General features: G+C 39.1%; 1 pseudogene across 1 annotated transcript; it reads left to right on the top strand.

Annotated features, from left to right (window-relative positions):
• Positions 1–1,759: 1,759 nt before the first annotated feature.
• On the top strand, positions 1,760–12,856 carry LOC110204696 (cytochrome P450 2C23-like; annotated as a pseudogene). The gene is made up of 7 exons (XR_013483760.1): positions 1,760–1,985; positions 4,045–4,206; positions 4,512–4,661; positions 5,005–5,165; positions 6,349–6,525; positions 11,141–11,282; positions 12,485–12,856. The product of XR_013483760.1 is annotated as a cytochrome P450 2C23-like (transcript).
• The last annotated feature ends 75 nt before the right edge of the window (positions 12,857–12,931 follow it).

Here is a 12,931-nt window from a genome sequence, read left to right on the forward strand (position 1 = left end):
TCATTCTTTTGATTTTGTTGTATTGTTTCTTGATTTCTCATACAGACATTACCTTCCAGTTGTTCCATTCTAATTTTTAAGGAATTAATTTCTTCAGCGAGCTTTTGGAACTCCTTTTCCATTTGTCCATTCTCCTTTTTAAACCATTCTTCTCCTTATCGGGTATTTGGATCTCTTTTACCATTTGGCCTTCAATATTCTTTGTATCTCTTTCACCAACTGTTGACTTGTTTTTCACAATTTTCTTACATCACTCTCATTTTTCTTCTCAATTTTTCCTTTACCTCTCTTGCTAGATTTTCAAAATCCTTTCTGAGCTCTTCCATGGCCTGAGACCAATTCATATTTTTTTCTTCGAGGCTTGAATGTGAGATCTTCCACTTTGTTTCTTCTGCTGAGCATGTGTTTTGATCTTCCTTGTCACATAGTAACTTTCAATACTCAGAGGTTTCTGTTTTTCTATTCTTTGCTCATTTTCCCAGCCCATTAGTTGACTTTTAACTCTTTGTTCAGGTAGGGCTCTGCTTCCTGGGTGGAGGGTGAACTGTCCTAAGTTTCAGGGGTTTTGTGCAGCTGTTTTCAGAGATACTTCTAGGAACCTGTAAGTTTTCAGTTCTTCCAAGGTGGTATGATGTAAGGAAAGAAGTGTACCACTTTCCTGGTCTGTGCTCTGGTCTGTGAACATCCACTAGCCCTCTTTTCTGCCCTGAAACTGTGAGGAGAGCTCCCCCTCCACTGTGGCCACAAGCTCTGCAATGGTAGTGCTCTTCCCCACCTGGGACTGCCACCCAGGATCAAGCCCTGGATCCAAGTAAGGGAAAAAAAACCAGCAGAATTCTGCCCCCGGGCTAGCAAAAAAACATCCCTGTAATTTCCTTCTGATTTGTTATTTGACACCCCCCACCTCTTTCTGGGCTCAGCTGTGGAAGAAGCCACTGCCAGTGCGGCCACTGATTCAGTCACTTACAAGGCCTCTGAAGGCAAATTCCTGGTTTGCTGGGCCGGATCTGGGCTGGTGTGGCCTATACTGTGCTGCACTCCTCTCTCACCCGGTGCAATAGACCTTTCCTGCCAAACTTCCAAGTTGTCTTGGGCTGGAAGTTTGTTTTCTCTGTCTTTTGGTGGGTTCTGTTGCTCTAGAATTTGTTTAGAGTCATTTTAAAAAAAGGTATTGGTGGTGTTTGGGAGAGCTCAAGTGAGTCCCTCCCTATACTCTACCATTGTGGCTCCACCATCTTGGCTCCACCTTGGCAAAGCCTGTTGATACCTATTTTGCTGCCATCTTCTCTCTCAAGAAGAATGTTCTTCAAAGTAAAGAATGAACAAGTATGGTTAAGAAGGCAATTAAGCCTGACAGAGTTGAAGAGATAAGAAATAACATCTGAGCCCTTTAACATGAGGTCAAGCCTACTGACAATCTGATCTCCACCACAACCTCCTCTCAGGTTGAATTTGGAGATTTGCCCTCCTTGCTAAACACACACTCATGGGCCAACAGAAATTTGATTGTTGACAGCCCATGACCTCCAACAAAATGAGCTGGACAAAAGCCTTCCCTATTCCCATTCTCCTTATGTAATTTAGTGCCAGTTTAGGGTCAGGGACAGAGTCTAAAACAAACAAAAAACAACATAATAACCTCTTGATTGCTAAACTAATCAGAGTTAATGGAAAAAAAATCCTGTTTGCCTACAAGGACTAAATGTTTATTGGCTGGGCATTCCCACCCCTTGTTTCTACCAATGATGATAAAAGTCTGCCATCTGAGCTGATACCTCTGAGAGTTGTAGGACCATCTGTCAGGAATGGATCCTTGGGGACTCACCTCTACTGCCCTACTGACTTGTGTTCTTTTGCTGATCTTTTTGTCTCTATGGAGACAAGGATTCAAAAGGAGGAAGCTTCCCCCAGGTCCCATTCCTCTTCCCATTATTGGCAACATCCTGCAATTGGATTTGAAGAACATGCCTGAATCGTTATCTAAGGTAAAGGGACTGGATCTGGGTTTTGGATCTGGCTGCTTGGGCTGTAGGAGGAGACACAAAGTTCAAATAGATAACTGAATCAAGACTCATGGTGATTTAGAATCCTATGTCATGGATGGTGTGAGTCAAGGGCTCTATGAGTGATATCTCCATTAGCAATGATGTTAGGCAAGCAATAGTTGTTTTGCCAAAACTTTGGTAACAGCAGAAGAAATTAAATTACAGAACCAAATATTGGCCCCTTGCAATGCATCATACTAGGCTCTGTGAATACAAAGACAAAAACAAATCATTCAATTAATGAGAACTTCTTCATTAACTTCCATGTGCCAGGCACTGTGCCAGACAGAGGAGAGAAACATGTGGTTAATGCAACTCTCTCCTTGAAAAGAAAATAGTTCGGGGCAGGACCTGAGTTCAGATCCAGCATCAGACCAAACACTTCACACTTACTAGCTGTGTGACCCAGGGCAAGTCCCTTAACCCCAATTGCTTAAAAAAAAGAAAGAAAGAAAAGACAAAAAAAGAAAAGAAATAGTTCCTGTCCTCCAGGAGCTTATGTTTTACTAGAGGGATACAAAAAATTCATAGATAACCAAGTAGAAGGTAACTAGAGGACAGATAAAGCATTTGTAAGTGGGGCAGTCAAAAAGTTTCAAGTAGGAGAGAACTCCTGAGCAGGATGCTGAGGGAAGTAACAGATTCTTATTGGAAGAGAGAATGGGAATAAATTCCAGGCATGGTAGACAGTCTGGGCAAAGGCAAGGAGGTTGGAGATAATATAGATAAGAGAGGACATGGCAAGAATGTGAAGTGTGGGATGAGGGGCCATACAAAATCAATTTAGACAATTGGGTTGGAGGCAGCTGTGGAGGCATTTAAGTGCCAAGTCAGGGAGGCAGTAGGAAGCCCCTGCAGACTTTTGAGTAGAGGAATGGCACATTCAGAACTGTGCCACAGGAATAGTAAGTTGTTAGTTGTGCAGATTATTCATTGCAAAGGAGAAATACTAGAAGCAGAGGATTGAACTTGGAAGCCATTGAAAGAATGGATAAAATATCATTTATGAAGTACCTACTATGTGCTCACTATTGTGGAGACAATATAGAGTAAGATATTTTAGATGCATGTCAGTTGCAAAGGCGTTGTGCTTCTTAGGGAAAATTAACAAATTAGTCAGTTGTTTAGTAACTGGTAGTGGTGATGGTGAGGAAGGTGGGGCCCTTCTCTACAGTGACTGCTCCTCATTGAAAGGATGAGTGTTTGGCCTGGACTGAAAGCAGAGCCTAGGTGTAAGGGCAGGAGTCATTGACATGAAAAGGTCAATTACAAAGGCTCTTGAGTAATGGTCCTGGGTCATTTCAGTTATTTTCCAAGGGAATTTGGTGGTAGTTTGATTTTTTCTTTCTTCCCATTCCTTTTTCTCTTTCCCTCAGGGTGATTTATTAGAGTGACTAGTTTGAGTGTCTGTATCACAAGTTTACTACAGTAGTGTAAAGAAGGGGAAGGGGATGAGGGTCTTAACTAGTTTAATGGACAAGTGAGGAGGCAAGATGGAATAGGTGTGGGAGACATGAAGATGAATTCTACCAGACTTGACCATAGCTAATTGGACATAAGTAAGAATGAAAAGTCAAATATAAATCCATGGCCTTAAATCAGGGTTGATGTAGGTTCCTCTAAGAGAAGTCTGCCTCTTGGGGTCCCTGAAGGGAAATGGGTAAGTTTGGAGGAAAGGGTAGTTTTAGGGGAAAACAAATGAGTTGTGTTGTGGACATATTAAGTTTGCAATGCCAATAGGACATCCAGGTTGAGAAATCCATTTCTAAGCAGTTGGCTATGTGGAGTTGAAAAGTGGTCATATGAATGTGGGAATCTTCTGCTTATAAATAATCATTGAAGCCGGAAGTGCTATGATCACCCAGTTAGAAATTGTAATAGCCTCTTGCCTGCGTACATGAACTCATGCATATGGCATGTTATGAAGCAGTTGTGAGGAGAAATTCTCACTTTCTAAAGTTTCACACTGAATTCATCCTGTTTCTTGGCATTTTCACAGCTGGCTGAAAAATATGGCCCCATCTATACTCTTCATATTGGAACCCGCGTGTTGTGGTGCTACATGGATATAACATTATGAAGGAAGCTCTAATTGATCATGGAGATAATTTTATGGATAGAGGAATCTTACCAATGTTTGGAGATGTAGCCAAAGGACATGGTAAGTTTAGTTTTCTGAAAAGAGTCACAGAAAAGCAAAATGTATGGCAAAGTATCTCCAGTAGAACGTCCTCCTCTGGAACATAGTTACTGGTTTCATTTTAATTGTTCTATTCTCAGTACCTAGCAGAAGACCTTCATGTAGTAGGTACCTGGTACCTGCCATTCTGTCATTGTATTTTAGTTTGAAGTGAATAAAATTAAACTTGATCAATGAACTAAGCCAGAAACTCCATAGCCATCATACACACTGTGCCCTCCCCTTCCAATGTAAGAATAACCAATGTCCTCTTCTCTTCTACCTAGGACTTATTTTCAGTCGTGGAGAGAGGTGGAAACAACACCGCAGATTTACCCTGACGACCCTAAGGAACTTTGGGATGGGGAAGAGAAGCGTTGAAGAGCGAGTTCAAGAAGAAGCCCAATGCCTGGTGGAGGAGCTCAGGAAAACAAAGGGTTGGTTTTCAGTTCTTTCTTCCTGGGCATGTAGGGTCCAACTGCTCACCTACTCCCAGTCCTAAATGCTATTTGCTTTGGGAATCATTTTAAAAGTCTCTGCCTTCATCTACTTACCAGATAATAACTCTGCCGGTCAGAAAACTCCCTTCTTTTTTTGTGCTCAGGCATTATAAGTTTATCTAGCCTCCCTATAAGTAAAGACATCGTCCAGGAGAATAATATTCATTAGCCTTTAAAGAACTAAGCACCCTATCTAAGTATGATGCCCATATCCCATCTGATTGGAAACATTTCTATTAAAGTTGCTTTTTCCCCCTTTGGTAACTTGTCTCCACATTAGGTCAGCCCACTGATCCCACCTTCATCCTTAGCTGTGCACCATGCAATGTGATCTGCTCTATCCTCTTCCGTGACCGATTCAAGTACAATGATGAGAAATTTCTCCATCTGATGAACTTGTTAAATGAAAACTTCCGCCTCGTTAACGAACCATGGATACAGGTAAGGCCAGAACTCTCTTCTTATTCTGTGGTTGTTTGCTGAGTTTCAGCAACAAGATCAATATACCATAGCCTCTCATCTCTTAGCCAAGGTCCCAACGCTCATGAGAACACACACACACACATTCACACACACACATGTCACTCAAGGACAATAACATCATGCAATATCTTTGGCTCTCACATAATCTATTAGGTAGATATCCTGTTCCTAGTTGGCACCTGCACTAGTTGTAGATCATTAAAATTGAAGTTATATGGAGAAGTGTTTGACTGGCGCCTGGGGTATCTCTTCACAGATGTGACCAAGTAAAAGAGTTATCAAAAAGAACCTGCCCAGGATATCCAGGAGAGAATAGGAAGGGCAAGCCACTTAGATGAGTAACCTACACTGATTCTGGTGGTGATCTGGCTCTGCCTCTACAATGGATGGACATGTAGGATGAAAACCTTCATCCACTGAAGCCAGAACTGAAGATCCTCATCCAGCTGAAAAACAAGCTTTCTTTTCCTTTGCCTATGTTCTGTTCCATTTACATTCTGGAATATGTACTTACAGTCTGGAATAGGTACTCTAGCTAAACCCTTCTGTGGTAGAATGTAAATTTTTTGAGGATGAAGACTGCTTCATTGTTGTCTATAGCACCATAGCCTAGGACTTGGTTCATAGTGAGTACGGAAAAAATGCTTGATGCATTTTATTAACTTAACGTGAATTGAACTGAATTAATTGCATACCTTGGTGCCTGTTTATCTTCTTTTTTTTTTTCAGTTGGCCATTCGAAGGCAAGTAGATTTCCCCTTAACTCAAATATGAGCTTCTTTTGAACAACGACAAAATATTATGCCATCTGGTCACCTCAGTGGGTAGCACAGCACCAGATAGATTAGTTTTGAGATATTTGACAACTTAAGGTTAGATTTGAGAGGATTTATGAACCTCTTGACAAGGTGGGGATTTGTTTTGCCTCATTATGTGTATTTTCTTGGATGGTTTTGTTTTTCTTTTTTGTTTGTACCAATGTGCAGTGAAGATGAGAGAGAAAATATATTTTGTCAATGAAAAATTTAATTAAATTTAAAAAAGAAATGGAATCTCTAATTTATAATGAGAGATTTTAAATAGTTTCTTCATGACAGTAAATTCACATGTGTTTGTTTTGGTTTGGGGTGTGTGTATGCAGCTCTACAACTTTTTACCAGCATTCAGAGCATACCTCCCTGGAGAACACAAAAGAATTTTAAAAATTAATGAGGAACTTAAAGATTTCATTTTGGAAAGAGTGAAAGAGCATCAGAAGGTCCTGGACCCCAACAACCCTCAGGACTACATTGACTGCTACCTCTCCAAAATGCAGCAGGTAAGATGCATGGGGGAAGCACCTTACTTGTTGAGTAAGGCTGATATTCCAAGGATTCTTACAGGCCACAAGCACAGAAAGGGACATGAGAGAGAACCTCAAAGTACCCACATCCCCCAAGGATGCCACTGGCTTTCTAGTAACTGGTCTTTGGTCTGCTCGTATCCCTTATCTGAAGTCTGGATGGAAAAATGAGATTGGAAGAGTTCTGCTTTTCTGGGTGATGAGCTGGTGATCTGGACTTTCCTGTTTGGAAGGGGATATTGTATTGGAGAGTGATAATAGGAATCAACTAATAAATATTTACCAAGCAACTACTATATGCCAGGCACTCCGCTTAGTGCCAAAGACACAAAAGAGGCAAAAGACAGCCCCTGCCCTCAAAGAGTTCACAGTCTTATGGGGGAGATTATATGTAAACAAATGTATACAAAGTAAGCTCTAAACAGGAGAAATGGGATGCAGAGCAGGGCTTGGAGTCAAAAAGACTTGAGTTCAAAGCCAAATTCAGACACTTCTTAGCTGTGTAATCCTGGGTAAGTCATAATCCTCATTTGTAAAATGGGGATAATAGCATTTGTCTCCCAGAATGGTCATGACGATAATTTTTAAAGGACGTGGTGAACTTTTAAACATTATATAATACTAGCTCAAAATCTAGCTATAATTTTCTCTCATAAAATCACTCAAAATTAATTAATTTCAGGAAGGGAACAGTATTAATTTTGCCTCACAGAAAAATGAAGATGATACAAAAGCCTCCCAGAAACCCACAAACCTATTCAGAAAACAAATAAAGCACTTACGGTATCTCATAATCTCCCCAGCTCAGAGTTGTCATCAGGACATCAGCCCAACATTCTAGTTAATCCTTAACTGTCCTCCAGTCCTACATGGTTCCACTCAGACTGATACAGGAAGCTAGGTTGTGGTATGGATAGAGTGCCAAGCCTGAAGTCAAAAGACTTGTGTTCAAATCTGGAGTCAGACATGGTATAGTATAGTATAGTATAGTATAGTATAGTATAGTATAGTATAGTATAGTATAGTATAGTATAGTATAGTATAGTATAGTATAGTATAGTATATTATAGTATAGCAAAGCATAGTATAGTATAGTATAGTATAGTATAGTATAATACAGTATAGTATTAATATAATATAAAATAGTATAGTATAGTATAGTATAATATAGTATAGTATTAATATAATATAATATAATATAATATAATATAATATAATATAATATAATATAATATAATATAAATATATAATATAATATAATATAATATAATATAATATAAATAATATAATATATAATATAATATAATATAATATAATATAATAAATATAAATAATATAATATAATATAATATAATATAATATAATATAATATAATATAATATAATGTAATATAATACGATACAATACGATACAATACGATACAATACGATACAGTACGATACAGTACGATACAATACCAAATAATATCATATAATATCATATAATATCACATAATATCACATAATATCACATAATATCACATAATATCACATAATATCACATAATATCACATAATATCACATAATATCACATAATATCACATAATATCATATAATATCATGTAATATAATATAGTATAGTGTATAGTATAACTCTGAGCAAGTCACTTAACCTCTGTCTTCCTTCATTTCTTCAGTTGCAAGATGAATATAATAATATCGACCCCTATGGTCATAGTAAAGATCAAATGAAATACTATTTGTAAGGTGCTTAGCACATTTAGATGCTTCATAAATACTTCTTTCCTGCCTTCCTTTAGAGTGTAAATCAGGGGTGTGGAGCCTGCGGCCTTTAGGCCACATGTGGCCTTCTAATTTTACAGAACAAATCTAAAATTTGGATTCAGTGAAAAGGCCACACTTAAGGATCTAGAAGGCTACATGTGGCCTGACATCTGCAGGCTCCCCATCCCTGCAATCAATAAATTAAACAGCCCCTAGAAGGAAAACTGGGTTTGGGAGCATTAAACAATGTGGAAGAAGATCTTTCTTGATTGTCCAAGTAAGTCATGAGAATTCAGGGCTGGAGGTGGGGAGGAGAGTAAATGTGTTCTCTCCCCCAACACCATCATGGCAGTGTCATGAACTCTTTCCTCTCTGTATTAACATCATAACCACCTTAGTTCAGATCACCAGCATCTCTTACCCAGACAGTGACAATTCTCTCCTACCAGCTCTCCAAGCATCCAGACCCTCAATCCATTCTTCACAAATCTGCCAAGTAAACATGCATAAAGTGCAAGACTCTCTGGGTTATTCCCATGATAGGAAGCTTCAGGGCTCCTAAGAGAAAATACTAACTCATGTATTTGGCATTTAAAGCCCTTCACAATTTGGCTGCAGCCTCTCTTTTTGGGCTGCTTACACATTCTTCCCTCTCACAGCCTCCCTCTGTGCCCCAGCCAAGCTGCCCTGCTTGTTCTTCTTTGTACACAATATTCCATGTTTTGCCTCTTTACCTTTATACAGTCTGGCCACCCTCCCTGGAATGCTCTCACTCTCTTTCCTCAACTCTTAGCAGCCCTAATATCCGTTCACACTCAGCTGCTACCTCTTTCAAGTAGCTTTCTCTTATTCTTCCTGTTGTTAATATCCCACCCCCAAATATTCGTGCATTTATTTTCCATGGATCCCATGTGTACTTATATTTATATGTATTGTATTCCTTCAGTAGAATCGAAACTCCCAGAGGGTAGGGGCTGTCTTAGTTTTATCCTTTGCTTTTATATCTCCATTACCTGGCATTCTGCTTGGCACAGAAAATACATTTTATACTTCCTTGTTGATTGACTGATTTCATATACTGACAAAAATGTTAAACACTACAGAACCAGGCGTACATCATTGAACTGTTCACTAGAGACTTTCTTTCAGGTTGAAATGAAGGTATTCTTAAGAACTTTTTAACACCCTCCTTCCATATGTTGCCACTCTGTTTCTATTGCCTCTGCAATTTTCAGTTTTTTTCCAGGGGCGCTGGGCCAATGGGAGATTTTTTAAAAATAGTGTTAAGCTGACATACAAGCATGAGAGTATTGATTCCATTGCTTTATCTTTTCTCATTAATTTATTTACTTTATGCTTGTCTGGTTTGAAGTTTTGCAGGTCAAATAATTGACTCATGTTGAGTTTCTGTTTTTTAGGAAATGCCTGAAACCCACCCTTTTTTCTTGAAGTCTGTCTTCTTTTACCAAATATTTATTTTCTCCCACCCAATGAAAAAAGACAAATAATAACCTTCTTAACAAACAAGCATAGTCAAGAAAAATACATTTCTGTATTGGCCATGTGCAAAAATGTGTCCCTTTCTACATACTAGTCCATGAATTCTCTCTCAGAAGGCAGGTACCATTCTTCATCATTAGTCCTCTGTGCTCATGTTTGCTAGTTGAACTGACATGAGTTCATAAATCTTTCAAAATTGTTCATTTTTACAAGATTGATGGCTGTAAGTCCATCTTATTTTATTCAGGATGAAGCTTGTATTTGCATTATTACTTATTTAATACTATAACTTGATCTGCTTTGATTTTAATATTATAGTTTCACCTCTGTAGGCCTCAAGTTCTTTGTCTTTAAAATGAATGTGCTAGGCCAGTTGATCTCCAAGATGCGTCCTAGCTATAAATCCTAGGAGCTTGCGTATTTCATAGAATTTCATAGAATCTGTGGGTTGGAAGGAGTCTTAGCAGCCACCTAATTTTAAGGGCTGTCCCACAAAAGGGTTAGAATTCCTTTGGTTCCTCATTTCCCAGAAGGCAGAACTCATAGCAGTCATTTGAAGTTACAGAGACACATTTAATCTCCACACAAGGGGATAATGTCCAAGATGTAATAAATTTCTTCATTAAGTAATAAATTCCCCATGTACGGAAATCTTCAACCTGGGGCTGGCTGACCACTTAAGGGAGATTTTGAAAAGGAAACTTCTGATCAGTTACAAATTGGCTGGTTGAATTTCCCTCTCCCTACAAAATTTGAAATTCTGTATTCTTTTGCCCCAAGACTTTTCTCTCAGTTCCCTGTTCTGAAAATCTGAAATCCTTTTTTTTTTTTTAAATAAAATGCTGTCCTGCTTTGTAGTAAAAGTATCTGCATGCGAGGTCTCTTAGCAGGTTATCAACTTTTTAAGTGAATTACTTTATCAGGTCCTCACCATGCCACATATATGATAGATAATAAATAGAGAGCTGAAAGGATCCAGGTCTCTCCTGTTACATATGAGGAAACTGAGGCCCAGAAAAATTAAATGACTTTCCCATGGACACAGACCCCTTAGCTGAGAATAAAATTTAATTCAGATCTTAATGATTCAAAGCCTAGTGCTCTATTCACTATGTCATGTTTCTGGATGGGAAGAAGGTTGCCTAGGAAAGGTAAGTCTGTGGATGAACAGGGGAAACCTAAGAGCATTAGGAAGGTTATTCTGTCTTAGAGTAGGGAAATGAAGGTGGGGGAGGGCTCCTAGGACAAACTTTAAGAACTTCACATGGTTACTAATGGCTTTCCCTGCTGTCTCTCATTACTTAATCTATTTTGTATCTCTCCTTTAGGAGAAAGATAATCCCCAGTCTGAATTTGACTTGGAAAATCTAAAAATGACAGGAAGAGATTTATTTAGTGCAGGAACAGTGACAACGCACAGCACCGTAAGATATGGCCTGCTGCTCATTCTGAAACATCCTGAGGTCCAAGGTAAAGTACACCGAATTGCCATGCTTTCAGACCAGGCTTGCTTTCCCATCCCTGCAGCTTGCTCAGGATCAGGCCTCTGCTTTCCCCCTATTGGATTTGCATGACTTCCTCACAGATCAGCAACAGGTCAGACAGTAGCATATTGAAGAAAACAGGACCCTTGAACAAGACCTGTTTGTTATTTAAGCATGTGGCAGTGTATTATGGGGAATTCAATTCACTTTAAACAGCAAATATAAAGCTCCCACTGTGCACCCTCAGTTCTATGCTTAGCATATAAAGACTCAAATGAAACACCCCTTTCCTCAAATGGCTTGCCTTCTGCCAGGCGTAGTACTGCTGGATCTAAGGAGGCAGAAGTAGGAACCATAGGTAGACCTTACAAATTGACAAATGGAGACTTCATGTAAGGAAAGACTTACCAACTATTAAAATTCTCCAGAAGTCCATTCAGCTGCGCAGGAAATAGTGAGTTCTTGCTTACTAGAGATTCTCAAGCAAAGGCTGGTTGACCCTTTGTTCAGTCCATTAGAGTCAGGATTCCTGTTCAGCTATGGATGGCACTAGGTGAAAACATGTCACCTGTAATGCTGAGATTCTATGCCTCAGCAGCTCAGGGTATTGAGACAGGAGCTGAGATACACAGCTGGTGAATGGTTTAAATCAAGATGATAATGCCATCACCAGCACTATCAAATTCAAATGAAGGCATCGACTTTCTTTGACAACAAAAGCTGGCATAATAATCATAAAGAATGTGAGGTTTACAAATAAGTTAACATGTAATTTCATTTCATGCCTGCTAAGGGAGGTGCAGTTTTTAATCTCCATTTTATAAATCATACGATAATAGGGTTAGAGGAGTAAGGAACCTTAGAAGACAGATAATTCATGATCCTCATTTTTCAGACAAACAAAATGAGGCTTACATAGATTTAATGACTTGCCTGAATTTACACAGGTAGTGTCTAAAGAGAAATGTAAACACAATTCTTTCTGACTCCCATCCAGTAAATCATGGAAGTTTATCCTATTGCTATTACAGAAGCCTTTGTATCCTTGACTGAGTAGGAGGAGGACACTGAGCCCATGTGAGAATCATCTTAGGTCATAACAACGGGCAGATATTCCAAACAGGCTCAGTTGAGAATTCCCAGGAGAGTGGAACATTGAGTGGTGATTTGTATTTTTTGTCTCTGCAGCAAAAATTCATGAGGAAATTGAACGTGTGATTGGACATAATCGACTTCCTTCCATAAAGGACAGACAAGATATGCCCTATATGGATGCTGTGGTGCATGAAGTGCAAAGATTCATTGACCTCGTACCTCTCAACGTACCCCATGCAGTGAACCAGGACATCCATTTCCAAGAATATATCCTCCCCAAAGTTGGTAGTCTTGGGAGAATGGGATGTTAAACATTATGTATTCCAATGATCTCATCATGGACATGAGAAAAAGGAGTCCCATTGTCATGATCTCACTTAAAGTTCTCCTTGAGGCAGTGCTTTATTACATACAGCCTACTTGCATGTGGTGCTAAATGAAGAATAAGAGAAAAGTGTGCCCTTATCTCTGTTCTTCCTGCTTCTCATTCACCACAGTAATGCTCTGGAAAGAAAATGTACAGGGAACGTAGCAGGGTGA

This window comes from Phascolarctos cinereus, unplaced genomic scaffold (assembly GCF_003287225.1).
Source record: "Phascolarctos cinereus isolate Bilbo 61053 unplaced genomic scaffold, phaCin_HiC Scaffold_909;HRSCAF=1564, whole genome shotgun sequence".
In the NCBI taxonomy this organism is placed as follows: Eukaryota; Metazoa; Chordata; class Mammalia; order Diprotodontia; family Phascolarctidae; genus Phascolarctos; species Phascolarctos cinereus.